This window comes from Pinus tabuliformis, chromosome 3_2, assembly GCF_031772625.1.
Source record: "Pinus tabuliformis cultivar Carrire ecotype Pingquan chromosome 3_2, CPIR1, whole genome shotgun sequence".
Taxonomy (NCBI): Eukaryota; Viridiplantae; Streptophyta; class Pinopsida; order Pinales; family Pinaceae; genus Pinus; species Pinus tabuliformis.
Genome location: NC_142302.1, coordinates 1058708392 through 1058729072, shown reverse-complemented (window position 1 = coordinate 1058729072; position 20681 = coordinate 1058708392).

The following is a 20681-nucleotide window of genomic DNA, read 5'->3' as shown; positions in this document are numbered from 1 at the left end:
GGAAATATGACTCAGGAAAGACTGTCAGCGCAAGGGGTTCGGCCGGCGGAATAGGCACGTTTTGGTCAAAAAACTCATTCACTTTGGAACGATCCACAGAGACCCAACATTGGATCCACACAGAACTGCGCCACACAGTAAGCAATCTCTCCTTAGCTCTTTTTAACTTGTATGTTCCTGTCCATTATGAAGAAAAGAGAGAGTGTTGGAAGACACTCATGGATTATATAGAACAGATCAATCCAACAAATATAGTCATTGGAGGTGCTCAGAACATCATCCTAGATTCGAAAGAAGAAAGAGGAGGGATTTATTCAACGGACCCCTTCATCAACACTGTGGGCAATCTGATTTTACAGTGGGATTTAGTTGATTTCAAACCCATAAAAGGCAAATACACCTGGTCCAATAATAGAACAGGAGAAAATCAAATCTCAGCTAGGTTGGACAGATTTCTTATCAGTAGCACATTAATGCTGGACAACAGAATGGTTTTTTCCAAGATCCTCCCCAAGCTTACATCGGACCACAAGCCAATCCTACTATGTATAAAAGAAGAAGAAGACCTCGGCCCTCTTCCTTTCCGCTTCAGCCCTCTCTGGGCAGGTAAAGACGGATTCTACGAAACAGTTCAATCAGCATGGAGGATAGCCGTCCTCGGATCCCCAAGTTATGTGTGGGAACAAAAAATAAAAAATACAAAAAAAGCCCTTAAAGACTGGATAAAAAAATCTATGCAAACCCCAACTAACCAGAGGAAGGAAGCAGTTCTTCATTTGGAAAGAGTCCAACTCGAAATGGAGGAGAAAGATCCCTCTCCCACAGATTTAGCCATCGAAAAATCTGCCCAAAGGAACGCATACTGTTCTTTCAGAACTGAAGAAGAATATTGGCGCCTAAAGTCCAGAAGTTTGTGGCTTAAATCTGGAGATAGGAATACCAAATACTTTCATAGACAGTGCAGGGCACGAGTCTCCCGCAACCATATAGCAGAGATAACTAGCACAACCGGACAGGTGTATAAAGGATTTCCACAAATCAAAGAAGCAGCTGTCACTCACTTTCAGAATCTTCTAAGCGCGGAAAGAAATGGAAATGAGGAGGACGCAGAGGAGTTCCTCACAACTATCCCAAACCTAGTCAGCGAGGAGGAAAACGACTCTCTGTTGAGACCAGTCACGGAAGAGGAGATAACTAATATAGTTTGGTCCATGGAACCGGATAAAGCTCCAGGACCCGACGGGTTCTCAGTTCATTTCTACAGAATTTGCTGGGAAATTATCAAAAACGATCTATTCAGAATGATAAGAGGAATCCTGAGGAAGGCAAAAGTGGGCGGAGGAATAAACTCTACCTTTCTCGCCTTAATTCCCAAGGAAACAAATCCAAGATCCTTTGACAGATATAGGCCGATTTCCCTCTACAATTCATCTTATAAGATTGTGGCCAAGCTGCTGGCCAACAGAATCAAGCCTCTTCTCCCAAAGCTCATCTCACAGGCACAAGGAGGATTCGTAAAAGGCAGACAAATTCTGGACAATGTTATCCAGATCCAAGAGGCTCTCCATTCCAGTCTAACTCGGAAAGAACAAGGTATGATAATTAAATTGGATATGTGCAATGCCTTTGACCGTGTTAATCGATCCTTTTTGTTCAGGGTGCTAGCAGCTTTTGGTTTTAAACAGGATTTTATAAGTCTCATCAAGGCCTGTACAGAAAACATTTGGATCGCCCCAATGGTGAATGGCAGACCAACTGAATTTTTTCAAGCCACCAGGGGATTGAGGCAGGGCTGCCCTCTTTCTCCCTTTCTCTACATTTTGATGGCTGATGTTCTAAGTCGGAAGCTAACTCATGAGAAACAACTTGGAACCATTCCTAGGATAAGGATCGTTCAAGGCATAGCTGCGGTGAATCATGCACTATTTGCTGATGATTCAATTCTTCTGGGGGGCGCATCCATGAGAATCGCAAATGCTTTCAAAACCATCCTTCATAAGTACTGTAGCATCACCGGTGCGCTAGTCAGCGAAAGGAAAAGCGCAGTTTATAGTTGGAACATTGACCAGCACGCTACAGACAGAATCGCCAGCGTATTGGGATTCAAAGGATATGCTCTGTGGGATAAAATTAAATATCTCGGCTTACCATTGACGAGGGGCTCCAATCGAAATCAATTGTGGGAAGAGGTGATATCCAAATATAAAAAAAAAGATAACAGCGTGGGGCGGAGTTTGGCTCACTACAGGTGGCAAACTCACCCTCATCCGCGCCGTGCTCTCTGCCCTGCCAACATACCAAGCTTCATTGCTGTTGGCACCAAAACAAATCACCGATCAAATATCCAGCATTATTCGAAACTTTCTTTGGAACGGAGGGAAAGGAAACAGAGATCGTTTCCATCTCATCAAATGGGAAATAGTGAAGCGGCCCATAGCAGAAGGCGGTCTTCAAATCCGTGACCCCCAGCATGCAAATTTGGCTTTGGGTTGTAAACTCCTGTGGCAAATAATCCAAGAGCCAACGCACCCAACCAGTCAGCTACTAAATCTTAAATATTTGCAAAAGCAACCAATTTCAACATTCAATCCTGCGCATTCCCCCGGAGGAACGCGGGCCTGGAGGCTTTGTTGTAGAGGGGTTGAATTCTTCAGAAATCATTTATACAAAATCCCAGGAAACGGTAAAAATACGCTGCTATGGAAAGATCGAATTATGGATCATCCCCCTCTCTCAGACATCAACGAAATCGCAGAGTTAAGAGCCTGGCTAATTTCTAAAGGAATAAGGAAAATTGAGGATATAGCAGAGTGGGACTACAAAGGCAACTGGCAGCGCTGGACATTGCCAAACATCCCAACCCACTTAAAAGAACAGTAAAAAATTCTCATAGAGGCAATAACAGATTTTACACCAGTGCATAAGGAAGAGGAAGATTTATGGGGATGGGGAAAAACAGGAGAGTACGCGGTCAAACAAGGGTATCTTCAAATGCAAGGTAAAAAGGAGTCACAGCATCCAGAATCAGTTTGGAAACAGATTTGGGAAAACTTTAGCATCCCCAAGATCAATTTCTTCAGCTGGACTTTATTCCACAATAAAATCTTGACCGGAGACAATCTGTGTAAAAGAAACATTGCAGGTCCGCATCGTTGTGCCCTTTGCAAGAACGCTCCAGAAATATCAGTCCATTTGTTTATTGAATGTGAGTATGCACAAAATGTTTGGAACAGCTTCTTGACAGGGTTGAATGTGAGACCCCCATCACACTGCTCGATCACATAAATGTTTCTGTCTTGGAAAACTCGGTACCCCCACAGCATCAACGAAAAATCTCTTTGGCACAAGCTGTGGAATGCTGCTCCGAAATATGTATGTTGGAAGTTGTGGCTATCTAGGAATGAATCTGTCTTCAATAAAAAAGAAATCACTGCAGAAGCTGTAGCAAAGCAGGCCAAGGATCTTCTTTTAGAAACTCTGAGACAAACCAACGTCAAAGAAAGCACCCTCAGAAATGAAGAAAAGGTTTGGCTGGAAGGCTTTTCACCTATGCCAATTCCACCAGCCATCAGTCGCCCAATCCACAAGGAAAACTGGCAGTTCAGAGACAACTTGGACAACTTTCAGAAGTGGTGGAAGTCACAAGGTAAATGCACAATATTCTTCGATGGAGCCTCGAAAGGAAATCCAGGCAGGTCAGGAGCAGGGGGAGTCATCTATTTTCAGAATGGGAGGAAAGAGGAATTCAGTTGGGGACTTGGGCTAAAAACCAACAATCAAGCAGAAGCACTCAGTCTATTAAAAGCTTGTCAACTGGCCAGAAAAGGAAACGCAAATGAAATTATAGTTTTTGGAGATTCAGAACTGCTGATAAGATCTCTAACAAACAAGAAAGGCCTCAAAGACCCAGTCCTAAACAAGCAGCTAACAAGAGTAAATAGAATCATGAAGGAATTTCCAACAGCACAGCGCTTCCATATCCTCAGAGATTTAAACACTGAAGCAGACAGGTTAGCAAATGCAGGATGCACCCTTGAAAAAAGTATGATCAACATAAATGCAGGGGCACTTAAAATGGTAATCATTCCCTAAAAGGGCTAGGAGGACTAGAAAAAGCTGAGGAAGGCAATGAGAGAAACAATGATCTATAATTCTTGCTCTGGCTTCGGCCATCCATAAATAAAAATACTCGTTTTAGTTAAAAAAAAAAAAAATCTAATATTTTAGAAAAACGTCTCCAGACTTCAAAGTTTGTTATTAAATGAACTATGAGCTAAAATATAAACCCATACACTATACTGTTAACATAGAGATGTTTCTTCTTAAAGGTTATATGAGATCCTAAGAATTCTTTTTATAAAAAAATATATTCTTTCATTTTAATTATTACATATAATATCAAAATAAGGCACATGCATATGGAAAAAAATTTCTTCATGCATAAAAAGGAATAAGAGTGTGATCATTCGGTTTCATTAAATACGTAAATGGTCATTAGAAATCTTGATTTGTTATACCTGGTTTGTGGAATTTTTTTTATGGTGATCTTGGTTCTAGTTTTTTATTAATAAAGAGGTAGAGTTTGTTATTTATTTTAATAATCTTTAAATTAAATATCTTAAAAGAATCTTTATTTGGAAAAAAAATAATTTAATAACTAATTTAATATATTGATATTTTAAAATGGTTTGAATAAATATGATAATAAATAATTCGTGAAAAAAACTTGAAAAGAAAATCAAATTATATAAACATGTGACCAATCCAATGATATCCACTCATACCTAGCACTTGATGTGCTGATTGATACTAAGATCTCATAGCAAGAAAACAAAATAGAAAATAGACCATTATTTGGTTTCAGAGGACATTAACCATCATCATCATATATATATAGAAAATAATGATTTTAGTTAATATGTTAACATGGATAAATTTAAAATAAAATAGATGTGATGATATATTATTTTATACGTGGAAATATATATATGTTTAAATATATTACATCATTTATTTCGAAAAAAAATTAAATTATATTTAAAATATTATAAATATTTAAAATTAAAAAACAATATATAATATATAAAAATATTTTTAATGATAAAATATATATATATATATATATATATAATTTTTTATTTTATTTTTTTTACAAAACCACTCAAAAATATTTATATAAATATTATTAATATTACACGTGAAATATGAATTTAACTTATTCTTATACCATATCCACCGGATCTCTCAAAATCAGGTATCTCACACTCATTTTTAAAATCAAAAAATCAAAAACATTCAATAAGAAGAAATATAATTCACGATTTTAAAATCATATCTAATAATATTTTAGTGTTGTGAAATGAGGTGCACGTTGAACATTAAACGTAAAGGCGACGATATGTAGACCCATTTTTATTATCGATTTTGGTCCTTGTGTAACTGCACTTATTCGTAAAACCAAAAGATAACAAATATAATTCATGATTTTAAAACCATATATAATAATATTTTAGCGTTGCAGGTTGAACATTAAAGCTAACCAATACGATATGTATACCCATTTTAATTATCAATTTTGGTCCGTAGTATCGTTTTACGTTCTTTTGAATGATCTTGCTCCGTTACAGAGGATTGATGTGAAACTGAATTAATTTTGCTTCATAATTTAATTGGCTATCTGTAAATAGACCGACGTCTCTGTATGTTTGACATTTTAAATTCGTTTGGTATTCATCAATTTTATCACACATTAGGTGTCACTTGAAATGATAGGTTAAGTTTTCCCTTCTAGTTATTGTAGGATATTTGCTGAATATCAAATTGTGAGTATTGTTGAGTAATTTTCCCATTTTATTTCATATAATAATACGAAAATATTCATTGAAATAGTTGTTTGATTTTTTAAGTGCGTATTGTAAATGTTAAAATGAGAGTAAAATTTAAAATAGTCTTTATTAAGTTGAACCGTGAGTTATAAATTATTCTTTTGTAAGTAACATTGAATTGGAATCTGTTATTGATACCATCTAAAAGAGTAATTTTTATTGATTATTTTTTTGTTGTATGTTATGATCCATTTTCCTATGTTGTATTTCATGAAGAATGAGGTTATTTTTTTTCCTTATTTAACCAATTTGTAAAGTCCATGGAATGATTCTCTACTAATAAAAGTTATTTTGACGAGATAGTTATGTATTTGTTATTATTATTATTGTTATTGTGAAAAATATTGGCAACATCTAACTATAAATACATCAGTATAAATAATTATAGTGTGAGTTTAACTTTTTAGTTATATGTAATTGAGTTAACCACATATTAACATAATATTAGATTGCCTAGCATGCATTATATATCTAGGTTTTGAACTCAAAGAAGATATCTGCAATCATATAGAACCTTAAAAACTCATGGAATAAACTAGGCTTCATGCTCAAACCTTTTTTACCTTTTAGGCCTTCATAGGTAAGAGCTAATTATCTCTTCTCATCTATTTGGGGTAGTTGTAATAGCTCTGCTCTTTTTTGTTATCTTCTTTCCATGTCTTATAATTTGGCATTATAACAAAAGTATCTTTTTTAACCCTCCTCCTTCTACATGGGGGGTTTTCAAAGTCCATCATCCTACACATACTTCTCTCTTTAATTTTCAATTTCCCTTGGATCAATTCCATTTAAAAATGTTCTTAGTTTAGGATCATTATTGATTAACCTCCAACTCGACAATAGTTTATTCTATACCAATACTTTCTAGGAATTTTTTGGAGTGCACCACCTTTGATTGGAATTTCTAGACACATTCCACCCAAAATATTCTCTCTCGGGACAAATCACCCTAAATTGGTATTTATGCACACTAAAAGTGACCTTCACATTGGTTGATAGCTACTCCTCTCTCCCAACCAACATAGGAATTTAGAGGCTATGCTTCCACCCCACTCAACAAACTCAAAGCTAACTTCTTGTACCAAGTCTCCCCATATCTAATTAATGTGTTGCTTTGGAGGAAAGCCTTTGAACCTAAGAAAATTATTATAAAGCGTGTCAGTTAAACATCCCTAAAGTGTAGGTTAATATTATTTCCACCATTAAACTGTACCTCAATATCGATCCTAACACTATTATTTATGATTTTCTACATTCAACATCTCACTCCTCCCATTAGCTAAATTCTCAATCGACCTTCCTTAACATAGGATGAAACTTAGGCTACTTGCCTATTAGTGAAAATTCCACCATTTTTTAGGTCATTTCCATCATCTATAATGCCTCTCCATATTCAAGCCTTCCCTCCATCAAGAATGATCTAAAGAAACTATTTGTTGCATGATCTATTGATCTAACACACTCTGAAACTTCAACTCTCATTTCCCATATTACCATGTTAGAGTATTTCAAAACTTCAACTCTCATTTCCCATATTACCATGTTAGAGTATTTCATCCTTGCCTACATCATTATAGATCACTTTTAATAGAGTTTAGGTTCTCACCTTTCCATACTCAATTGTAACAATTTACTCATTCGACAACTTATCACCCATTCCCACAAACAAAATTCCTCATCTAGAGCACCTAATATCTTCATTAGTTCATCCCCGTTCTCATATATCTAAAATTCAAACAACATTTCCTAATCGACAAAAGCATACCATCTATTCTTCTCTTATTAATACATGACACTTCACCATGCATATTATATCCCCACATTAGTGTTATTTTCCTCTAATGATGTTTAGGTTTCTCCCATACTCATGTTATCTCCACAATCATAAACCGTCCTTAACTTACATTAAATGCCCCATATCACACTCTTAAAATTTCCAAATATGTACCTTCAACCTTCAAAACATTGTGGCTTTATCATTTAAATATCTCTTCTCCTCCAACATCCATCCCCTTCACTTCCTAACAAGATTATTTTTCCATTTGTGAAATATATATTTTTATAGAAGTCTCCCTCAAAACAAGGCTAAAAATAACATTATTGTGTTTGAATTTTCAAAATCCATATTACAATACATTTTTCTTTCCATGAAATGCTAAATGTCATATAGCATAAGCTAGCATGATGGAACTTAACTGCAATGATATTGAAGACAATCCCACAAGGATAAGTGTACTATTTTTATAGGTACAAAATATATCAAGTCACATTTTGGTACATCTATAAAAGACATGGTTACACCAAAGTATTATGTATCTTCAATCATCCAAGCCAATAGTGTACAATTTCATTGTTTCTAGCAAAGTAGTATTAGTCATACACATCCCTAATAAGTACATCCATAGTCTTATCGAGGGTTTAATAGTCATGGACCTTAGAAAAAATTGGTCCCTCTACATTCATACTCAACACATCATTCTGAAGATAGCTCAGGGCATTGAGTATTTTATGGATTTGAACTATATGACCTTTCAAGCTCATCTATGCTAGAAAAAAATGTGGGTTCTATTATTCAATCACTTGAGCCTTTTAGCCTTAAGGATTTATATTTTTGAAACTCTATCCTACATATTTTACCACTCAATTTCACATTTGTCTCAAACTTGTGCCCCATGACTAACACTCTCCTTCTCCTCCTACACTCTCCTTTCCATTTTCTTTTCTATATAAGGAGTTTCTTTTTTCTCAGTTCTCTTAGGATGACATATGTATCATTGGCATGAGCACCTAATCAATTCTTTCTCATAACATATTTTTATTCTAGCACCATTTTATTTTTATCTCCAAATATTTTTTTACATCCATCATATTATTCTATCCCTTATGTGCCTTAGGGCACTCTATAGTAGTTCATCCTCCTCACTAGACGCATAATTATCTCAATGCATTACAAATCCTTGTCTCCTATATTCTTACCTTTGGACTATGCCATTGTGCCTTAGCAATTATCATTTGACTCTCCTATTGCAACCTGATCTAACACTAACCTCCATATTTAACATGTAAACAAATAATTACAACTAATTATAAAGGCTATCTCAACAACATAAAACATCTTGCTTGTCCTAGTTTTAAAATGGTATTGCACCCATTAGTAAGAACATTTATCCTCCTCCCTCATCATCAAGGATAATGGCTTATACACTATAGTAGAAATATTATTTTTAGGTCATCATCGTCATATTTTTCCATTTTAAGAACAATAATACACTAGTATCTTGCTTAGTTTTCATAAATGTGTTCAACGGGAACCATACAATACAATTGCGGGTTCTAATAGCCTAAATAGTGGATCACTTACACTTGTATACTATTCCTTCCATAGATTATTGTATCTCATTTTTCACTTGAATTCTTTGGCTTATTCCCTGGTCAAGAACCATTTCATGGAACTCATAACCCTTTCTATACACATATGAGTAACTTAGTTCTTAGCAACTCTAGGTTGTATTTCATCTTGCCTTTACCATGTTTACTTCATTCAAAATTAGTAAACAACACATACATTACTATCCCAACACATTTGAATTTCTTGAATAGAAACACATGCACTCTTTATTTTGTGATGTCCACATTGAGTGTAAATTTGTTCTGTCCTCAACATTACTAAACTTCATTATTCATTAATTTCAAATGTATTTTATTCACCTACTCTATATTCGTTGCTATATTGAGACCCTAGTCATTTCATAACTCATTCAATCATTCTCAAGAATAATAGAAAATTTTCTACCATGACATCTATCTTCTCTATAACATAGACACTTAAAATAATAATATTCAAATCAAATACTAAGGTGCCATTTCCCCGACCTTCATGCCATTCCTATATTGGTAGGAAAAAGTAATAACTTTCCACTCAAGCAAAAATGAACTGATAAAGAATGAGAGTTCCCTCATTTAGTCTAGAATCTTGCTAGCACGATCAATGTGCTTAGGAAGAAAGTAATCTTTCTGCATTTAGGGTGTTGCTTAGTTTGTCAAGATAGTTATGCATTTATTATTATTGATGTGTTAGTCATCACTTTGCAATATTGAACTATGTGCATGAGCATCACTAATTATAGTTAATGTTGTGTTTCTAGATCAATTAAAATTAGCAGTTAGTTTTATTTTAATATTTTTTTTTTCTAAATTGAATGGCATGAATTTTAGATTATGAATTTTGACCAGGAGAAGATATGTGAAGCCATATAAATGTTCATAGCACATCAATAAAACTATGTTTCCCATTTTGATCTACAAGGATAATTTTAGGGGCGAATGTTCGCCCTTTGGCGAAATTAAGGGGTTTTAAATTTTTAGTGGGCAAATATTTTGTATCATAGTACATTTTTACAAATCACCTCAAATAGCCCACCTTATTTTAAGGGAGAGGGTAAAAAAGGTAAATTTAGCCCTTTAAATTAGGACTTACAACCTTCCATTCGCCCATTTTCAAGAATAGGTTTTATTTAAGTGAATCCATTCGCCCATTTTCAAGAATAGGTTTTATTTAAGTGAATCCTATGGGCCAAATACCATATTTATAAAAGAGGTATGGTAAATTAATAAAAATATAAATAAATGAGAGGTATGGTAAATAAATAAAACATTTTTTATATTTACTCCATAAGTCACCTTATATACATGTAAGGGTGTAAACGAATAAAAATATAAGTAAAGTGGAGGTATGGTAAATAAATAAAACGGCATTTTATACTTACTCAAAAGGTATGGTAAATAAATAAAAATATGTATTTAGTCCATAACCCTAGTTCTATTTATGAAGGCTCAAGAAAGAGGTTTTATTTAAGTGAATCCTATGAGCCAAATACCATATTCGTAAAAGAGGTATGGTAAATTAATAAAAAATATAAATAAACGAGAGGTATGGTAAACAAATAAAACATTTTTTTATATTTACTCCATAAGTCACCTTATATTTACGAACACTCAAAAAATGGGTTATATTTAGGTGAAACCTATGGCCAAAATACTATGGGACAAATACCATGGACTAGATTGTTATTAATACCATGCAAAAAACCATTATTAACCCTAATATTAGAATTAATAAAAATAAAAATGGCACATGGTATTGACCCATGGTATTCACCAAAATGGCACATGGTATTGACCCATGGTATTCACCTGGAATGTAGCCTATTTAAATGGGGGAATTAAACCAACATGTAGCCTATGCTAAGATTCACTAGGAATTTACAAAGTTTTATTATTTAGTGAAAGACTAGCCAAGATCTTACAAGATTTCATAATTGAGTAAAATATTCACCATGCCTCTGAGAGATTCGCCAAAAAATTATATATACATATTATATTATTGATAAAATCGCCTTCCATTTTTCCTATATACCATGGAGATTCGCCCATTTATTATATTTATAAATTTAGGGGGGGTTCTTAAAATTTTCCCTGTTGATCTATCTTATCTTCTAGGAATTTATAGGTTTAATCTATTCTAAGAAATTATAATAGTTCATATATTTGGTTATATTATCTTTGTGTGAAATTACTTTATTTCCTACCATTATCCTTGGCCACTATTGTGCATGCACAAGCACTCACTACTTACACATCTTGTAACAGCCCTAGTGAAAATTCCTTGTAAAAGTATATAAATACCACAGATGATGGGACATGTATACCGAGCTAGATGGTGGGAAAGACATCCTAGGGGGTGTTCATCTGATTGGTTATGGCTAAGGAAATTGGGAAAGGAAATGGCTAAGGAATTAAAGAGGAAAAAAGGTATTTTAGAACATTTATTTATGAAAAATAATGGAAATTAGGACAGGAGGAAGGTGAAAGGTCACATGTTACATGTGAGGAGGAAATTGAAGAAAAAAAATGGAGAATGATGAAAATAGACGCCTCATTAATAAAAAGGCTTCTGAGGATCAGTGGTCAACATTTTCGTCAGTTTAGCTTTTGAGATCTTTCATTATTCTCTCTCTCTCATACTCTTGGACACTTAGAGTTTTCTTGGAACACGTTGGCATTGGAGTAGGAAAGGAAAAGAAGGCAAAGTGAAGCAAATATCAAGTAGGGAAAGGTAGGATTAGGCAGCTACAACAACCTTCATGGCAGGTATCAACTTGCATATGTATTTTCCTTGCTAGATTTGGCATGTATGGGATTGCATGTGTTTCTTTTCTACCATGGCATGGTTTTTGCCAGGTGTGACATTATTTTCAGCCTATCCTTGCCATTTCATGATAGCTTTGATGAGATGGGTTATTTTCAGCCTATCCTTGCCATTTTCTAATCAGTGGCCTTTTTCCTTTCCTGCCTGTAGGCTTATAGCCAAACCCTATCTAATCTCTGAACAACCTTCATGGCAGGTATCAACTTGCATATGTATTTTCCTTGCTAGATTTGGCATGTATGGGATTGCATGTGTTTCTTTTCTACCATGGCATGGTTTTTTCCAGGTGTGACATTATTTTCAGCCTATCCTTGTCATTTCATGATAGCTTTGATGAGATGGGTTATCTCATGCGTTTTGTTGAGGACGACCAGATTGGATTCGAATCTTAGTGGGGTGGATCTCCAAATCGAAAAACAAATGTCTGGACCAGACTGAGGATGCACAAAGCCATTGGACTAGTAACTCTTGAACGAGACTGTGGGTTGTGGTAAATCTAGATTGTGTGCCTCGGTGGGCCTAGGAATCCTTGTTGGTGAATGGTGGAATATACAGTAAAGCCAAGAGGTAGATTTTCTCCCCGCTGCACCTAATGATTCCGGAATGGAATGAGCATTAAAGGCTATATATTATTTCTCGGTGTAGGGCCTAGTGATCCTTGGATCAGAATGTGGATGCATGGTAAAGCCCGAGAGACTAGGAGGCACTCAAATTCCTCTTGTGTAGGCGGAGAGCTCTAGTGGCATCCACATTGATTGATGTTTTTGATGTGCTCTATGAGTCCCACATTCATGCTTGGAATATGGCATGGGGGTGATTGGCTGAAGATATAATTGGCTCAGCCAATCTGTGGTCGAGTGGAATGTGGTAATCCCATCGCCGGTTGGTTCATTGCATTTATTAATGAAAAATTCATTCCCTTGATTTTCATGTGAAAATGTACTAATGTATATATGGATTTTCATGGCTGATATGTTTATTGAATTTGTGTTCCTATTATGTTATTTTATATGCCCATTTACCCTGGAGGGTGTTTCAGAGTGGTATCAAAGCTTCCAGGTTCAAACACTTGGATTGGATGGGATATATCATAGGTGAAATGAAGAACAAATGTTAAATTTTATACATCTCTGTCATATACATTATAACTTTTCTTCTATGGAATATTAGAAGTTGAAAATTTGTCCATTTTCAATGTAACTCCAACTGATAATGTGGTCAAAATTTAAGATATTGGTTCACAATACTTAGGTATTATGATCTAGTGAAGATGACCTTCATGAATGCACATTAAAATAGGTCATGTTGGCATTTATGCAATAACTCATCTTTTGTAGGCTATCAAAGCTGAAAATTTGTCCACATTGAGGGGACATACCACTTATTATGTGGTAAAAATTTCCAATATTGGGTCACAATATTTTAGGAGATATGAGTAGGGGAACTCGAGCCTTCTGAATGCTCCTAAAATCAGGCCTCAAATAGGTCACACAGACATTTTTGTTATAACTTTTCTTCTGGGAACGCTCAAGAGCTAAAGCTTTTTATAAAATGAGAGGAAATCCCACTAATATTGTGATAAAATATTCAGACATTTATATGCTATATTTTAGGAGATATGACCAATGGAAGTTGAGATTTCTGGATACTCCTAGAATTGTGCACCAAATAGGATTGTGTTGGTATGTTTGTTATAACTTTTCATCTACAAAATCTCAGAAGTGGAAACTTGAACCATAGTGAGGAAAAATACCATTGATCATATGGTTCATTTTTCATAACTTGTACTACTACAGTTTAGGATATATGCATTGAATCATTCACTATATTAGTTTGCATGCAAAGTATTTCATGAAATTTTCATACAAACTATTTGATAAAATGCCCCAATGAGTATGTTGTTTGTGGTTGGGGATAGTATTGATGTGTAATAGTATTTCTGTAGTTGATATATGCCTACTTGTATGCAAATAGTTTGCTATATTAGTTTTCATGTAAAGTGTTTGAAGAAATTCTTACATGCAAATCTAATAGTATAGTAGTTGTTTGAAGAAAATGTAGAAGTATGGTAATTGTTTGAAGAAAATGTTATTTTTTAGATGGGATAGTATTTTAGTATGATAATATCGATGTAGCTGATATATGCCTATTTTCATGAAAATAATTTGAAGAGTTGCATGTAGGGAATTTGAAAGGTTTCATGCAAGGAATTTGAAAAGTTGCATGTAAGGAAATGGAAAACTGGCATGTTTTTAGTTATTATGTTACAAATGGAATAAATGCAATGTTTTGACTTAATCTCACACAAAATTTATGAGAAATAAAAATCAATTTCCTTTAAAGTGTGGCTAAATTTAGTAGAGCTTTCGAGATCCCATTTCCATAATTGGACATTAGATATCGGGCCATTATAGTAGCTTCCCACTTTTGCCTTAGTATGGACCATGTATAGTAAGGGGATATGCTTATAAGTTGTTTGAATGCTTTATTAAATGTGTAATATGTGTTTGTGCTTATAAAATTGTATAAACGAATGCTCTTGTTTTAATACAGTTGTACTAACACAATATGTGCTTAGACAACTAATATGCACTTGCGTTCAAGTGGGTGCTAGTTTTAGTTTTATGACTATAATTGCGAGTTGATTGTCGACTATGACATTGTTGTTAGTATTGGTGAAATCTGATTTCAAACTAATATACACGATGTCTTGATTTTTGGAACATGTGACTGACTGTGTATGTACTATATGTTGCTCACATGTTTATTTCATGATACCTACTTACATCCTTGTATGTTAGGCTACATTTCTGAAAAATTTTGATTACATGCATTAGTCTTGTAGGTTGATTGAAATATTTGATCACTTATGTTTGACTATATGCATTCATGTGTATGTGTAGTTGATTAGGCATTGCTTATGCATCTTAATGGTTGCATGTGGCAATGTCTACAGTGGAGTAATGGTTGTTGTCATGCGTGAGGTCATGGTTAGCGTAGTTGATATGATCGTGCATTGATGACTGGACTCTAGTTGCAAATGTTTAATGTGTGTATATGTAGTTCTCATGCGTGTATGGTCTTGGTTATGATTATGCATGTATAGTAGGTCAAATATGCCTTGCGAATTCATTGTATGCAATTTAGGTCATCATGGTGCTATTGGTTATTATGATGCTAATGATTTGGCGGTGATAAAGCAAGAGATGCAAATCATCAAAGTGAATTTACAAAATTGGACCTCAAGGCAAGGGCAGATCATCATACAGGTATTGCATGTGGGCATGTGGGTATGTAAGTTAAGGATTTTTATATGCATTAGGGTTATATACATTAGGTTTATGTACATGTCTTTGATGTTATGATTTCGTTCATGGTATATGTTAGATGATTAGTGTAGTTATATGCACATGTGTCAGATAGTCATGAACGATAGAAACCTATGGTTGTATGCATTTATTTTTTCTTGTTTATGTTAGATAACTTGATGATTATGTTATATATTGAATCTGAGTATGTTATAGATTACTTAGCTTGATGATTAGGTTATATATTGTTGATTAGCATGATATATAGCTTATTGTTCTTATGTTCTATTAACATGATGATTAGGGTTATTTCATTGACATCTTGATGTTGTAGTTTGGATTTGTCATATGTGTGATGGTTATGTTCATTGCATTGAAGATATTGATGTTATATGTATTGTGTTAACCTGGTTTGACCTATGCAGATGTTTACAGTTGCGATATTCATGTATGAGGTGACATATTTGTGATATGTTGTCATACTAATCTAGATTGATCATACATATGTGATTATTATGCATGAACGCCAGATGCTTATGAGCTTATAATATGATCATGTTAGTTAGTTATAGTTATGGATATCATGATTCATGTTAATATGTTGTGAAGTTTTATTATGATTATAACCTACATTGATTGTGTAGACAACATCGCCTCCATGATATACATTAAGGTATGAGTTTTCTTATGCCATACATTTTGTGCTTGGTTGTTTGACTATGACGTCTATTTATTGTTTGAGTGTTTGGTGCCTAGTTGTTTTATTTAACATGGTATATTTGCATGTGGTTGAATGATTGATGAATTGCTTAATATGAGTGTGTGCTCAAATGATTTTGTTTTAAGATGGTTGTACTAACACATATGTGTTGAGACATTTGATATGTACTTGGGTATAGTAGGTGATAGTTGTAGTATTATGACTGATGACTATGAGTTGACTATGGATTATGACATGATTGTTTGTCTTGACAATGGTTGATTTCAAATTGATAGATATGATTGTCTTGATATTGGGAACATGTGGTTCACATGTCTGAGTAGTTTCAAGAAACATATCGGTATTATTCTGACAAGGTAGTAGTTGATGTGTTTATATCACTAACAGTTGGGTGATGTGAGAGGGCATAGTAAACCTCGATTGCAACAAGGAAAGGTCAAAGAAAGGAATTAGGAAAGAATTCCTTTGCCCATGTTTGGAAACCCTAATTTAAAATGAATGATTTATTTTCCTACACGATTTCTTCTTAACCTTAATCTAGTCTAACATTATGTGGATACATGTTATATTCATCAACATGTACTTGACATGTAGATTAGCTAGTCTTTAGTTACAAGGGGATCTGTTAAAGGATTTGAGTCCCTTAAGAGATGGCGTGAATGTGTTCAACTGAATGAAGCATGTTTGGCACAACAAGATGAGGTAGCTAGTGTATTTTTATGTTTATTTATGCATTAATAGTTATGTTTTAATGAAATCATGATGCAAGGAGTTGCATGGAAAGAGAGGTTTCCATGAAATATTGAATAAGTCTCGGGTTGAGATTTCTTTGGGAACCATGGGGATTGAGTCATTGTTTTTTTTGTTAGTTTTGTGTTTTTCGTATTTTATGAATTTTTGAGCTTGATTCGTGGCTTTGTTTCTATCTAGTGTATGGCCATACCACTTTGTTTGCAGAGTCATGTTGCTCGGTTTTTATGTTCTTCTTCTTGTTTGTTTCTTGTCTTGCCTTTTATATTTTGAGTCTTGGGAATTGGTTGGGAAAGAGGAAAGTTTATGGAAATTGGGAGAGATGTGTGGTACCCAATCGATGATATAAGACCCAAATGAAGCTTTGTGCATGAGTAAGCGTAGCAGAATGTAAGACTATGACAGTTGGTTGGATTGGGTGGGTCCATTGTGGTAAATGGACAATAGTAGTGTAAACACAAGGAATGTAACTAGAAAAGATAAAGTAAATGGATTAGAGGTGTCATATTCTTTGTCTATGTTGGGAAATATTTCTCTCAATGCATGTGTAGAAATAAGGAAGTTCTCTTAACGTAGACCTTATGTTATCTAGTGATTATTTTATGATCATGATTATGTTGAAGTTTATATATGTATATATGTCATTGTCTGACAAGATCATGATTGTTTTATGCTAACATTTATATATGTATGTATGTATCCATGTATCTATGTTACTATTTGACAGGGTTGTAAGGGATCATTCTTGTGGAGGAATGATTGCTTATACAGGAGAACGACATGAAGAGATTCCTGGTCTTGTGGGGAATCAATTGGGAAGAGTAGTCATGACAAATATACGAGGTAAGTATCATGTGGATATGAATTGATATTGTATACTTGTATTATACCTATTTTTATGTTATGCCAAGTAATTTTGAAGGATACATCAGCAAAGTGAAAGCTGTGTGGTTTGCGACATGCTAGGGTAAGCATGGATAAGGCACAGGAAGCAAGGTTTCCTTTTAAGGATAGTATGGTTTTGGATGTGTGGTACTACTGTTGTGCATATACTATATGTGTTTTACATGTTTCATATATGATGTGTACAGATGCGATGTTGTGTATACATAGCATGTGTACATGTTATTTATGCAATGTTATGTACAGGTTGATACAAATAGGGTTGAGTGAATATTGCATATGGGGTTTTGTATACACATTGTGTTCTCTTCATGACGTATATATGTGGTGTGTGTACATATGGTTCTCCGTGCATGTTGGATATGTATTTTTGTGTGAATATAATGCTACGTACATGCTGGGAATGCAATGCTATGTACAAGTGGTGTTGTGTGCATGTTGTACATGTGGTGCTATATACATATCGTGTGGTGTGCATGATTGTATGAGTGTTGTTCTGTACCTGTTGTACAAGTGGCACTATGTGCAAGTGGTGTTATGTAGATGTCTTTCATGTGGTGTCACGTACATGTCGTGCTTGTGGTACTATGTACATGTGGTATTGTGTAAACATTGTACAAGTGGTGTGGTGTACATGTGGTATTGTGTACACATTGTATAAGTGGTGTGGTGTACATGTGGCATTGTGTACATGTTGTGCATGTGGCGTCGTGTACATGTGATGTTGTGCACAGATTATGTAGGTGGTGTGGTGTACCGATGGTACTGTCTACATGTTATACGTATGGTACTGTTGCTAGTGTGGTATTGTGTGCATGTCAGACACGCTGTTTTGAGGGCATGTGGTACAGATATGTGCATTGTGTAGGTGCATGTACTGTGTTTTTCACCAGGTGTAGGAGTATGAGTTTCATTGTATACTAGGTATAAGTGTACGACTTATGTTGTATACTAGGTGTACGTGTATGCATTTTGTGTTATCACACGTTGTGTGTGGATGTATGTCTTATGATGTACATTGTGCATGTATACATACATACACTCGCTGTAGGTGTTTGTGTTGTATGTCAGGTATAGGTGCATGTGTTGCATGATGTTGTATGGCATGTGTGGTTGTATGTGTGTGATACAATCTATGTAAATGTGCACTTGATTAGTCATTGTGCTCTTATCAAGTGTAGCAACTGTTGGGTTGTGTTATATTCTTTCCACGAATAGCCCTACATTAGATTGGGCAGACCTACCTATGGCTTTGTGCATGGTTTTCACACATGGTTTTGGACGTGATGGTTTTTGGTCCATAGTTTTGGACGTGATGGTTTTCGCTCCATGGTATTGGATGCTTAGGCATGTATAGATATGTATTGTAACATTGAAAGGAACATAATGAAAAATCAAGCTGGTAGTCCCTGTTTTGGGATCTAGGGGAAAATCTCTATGTATATGTGTTTTACGTGTTTTATTTTATGTGTTTTAGAATTCATATGCAGGTAATTTCTGTACGGGATTAAAACCTATGGAAGCTGATCCAGAGTGTGTATAGAATAAAGATAAAGGTAGAAGTTAGGGATTGACGAAAGGATAAGTATCATCATTTTATTTCAATTTTATTATGCATGTGATATATGAATATGGCATACGATGATTATATGTGATCTATGATTTTGGTTTATGATTGTTACATGTGATTTATGATTTTGATCTATGATGGTTGTGTTTCAGCTAACCTAATGTGATATCTGTAAATATGTTGATTTGGTCAAATATGCTAGTTTGACTTGTTGTGACATACAGTGAACAATATTGCAAATGTACCTTATTAATGAACCATCAATGAGGTATGATGTGAATTTATTTCAATTTATTTCAAATATAATGGAAGTTATTTTCTTCGTACAAGAATGCGTGAAATACCCGATTGGGTGATTGAAATCGACTGCAATAATTAGAAACAACAACAAAGGAATTGAGATAGGAAGCAATATTTTGGTAATTCACTTCAGGAATAGAACCATTCTGGGACACTCGTACCCAATAGTGTCCATTGATTTCCATGAGCATGCTATGATCGATATGATGTGTTAAGGCAGGTATATGCCTTTGTTTTTGTATCTTCTGATGCAAGGCAACCTTATCAAGGGATGGACTACTTGTGATGGGTGTGCGAGCAAAACTTGGAAGGTGAGTGACTACATGGAACGGGTGACAAGATCCCCGAGGAACTGTGTGGTAGAGAAGGGAATGTCATATATGGATTTGTTTTGGTCATTAGCATTGCTAGATGGAATCATATGCATATTGGGAGTGTGCCTTGGAACAATGAGTCCGTAACTGTTAGCTGAGAGGACAAGTGGCGCTGGATTATAGCGCTAGACATTGGATGCAGATTTGACCATGCAATGGATATTGGACTTCCTGAGAAGGAAGTGGATCCTGGTATTGCTTTGATGGTGGAGGCATGAGCCTCTAGACTCCCTTGTTGTGGATGTATGCACCATATTATTTTGTTTTCTTGTTGAGCAAATGTGCATATGTGTATATGTATATGCATTTATTGTAAATACCACAATGAATTGTGTTATAAATCTCTAGTATGTGGTATGTTTTCATGATGTTTTGACTTTAAGAAGGTCTTTCATTGTAAATACTGCAACAAGTTGTGTTATAAATCTCCATGGGCAATATGTTTTGTTCTCAGTAGTCATGTGGTTATAGGTGTCATTGAACATTGAGGATGGTGTTCCCCCAAGGAGGAGGGTTCTATAACAGCCTTGGTGAAAATTCCTTATAAAAATATATAAATACCACACATGATGGGATACTATTTCAAGTTGGATGGTTGGCAAGACATCCTAGGGGGTGTTCATTTAGTTGTTTATGGCTAAGGAAATTGACAAAGGAAATGG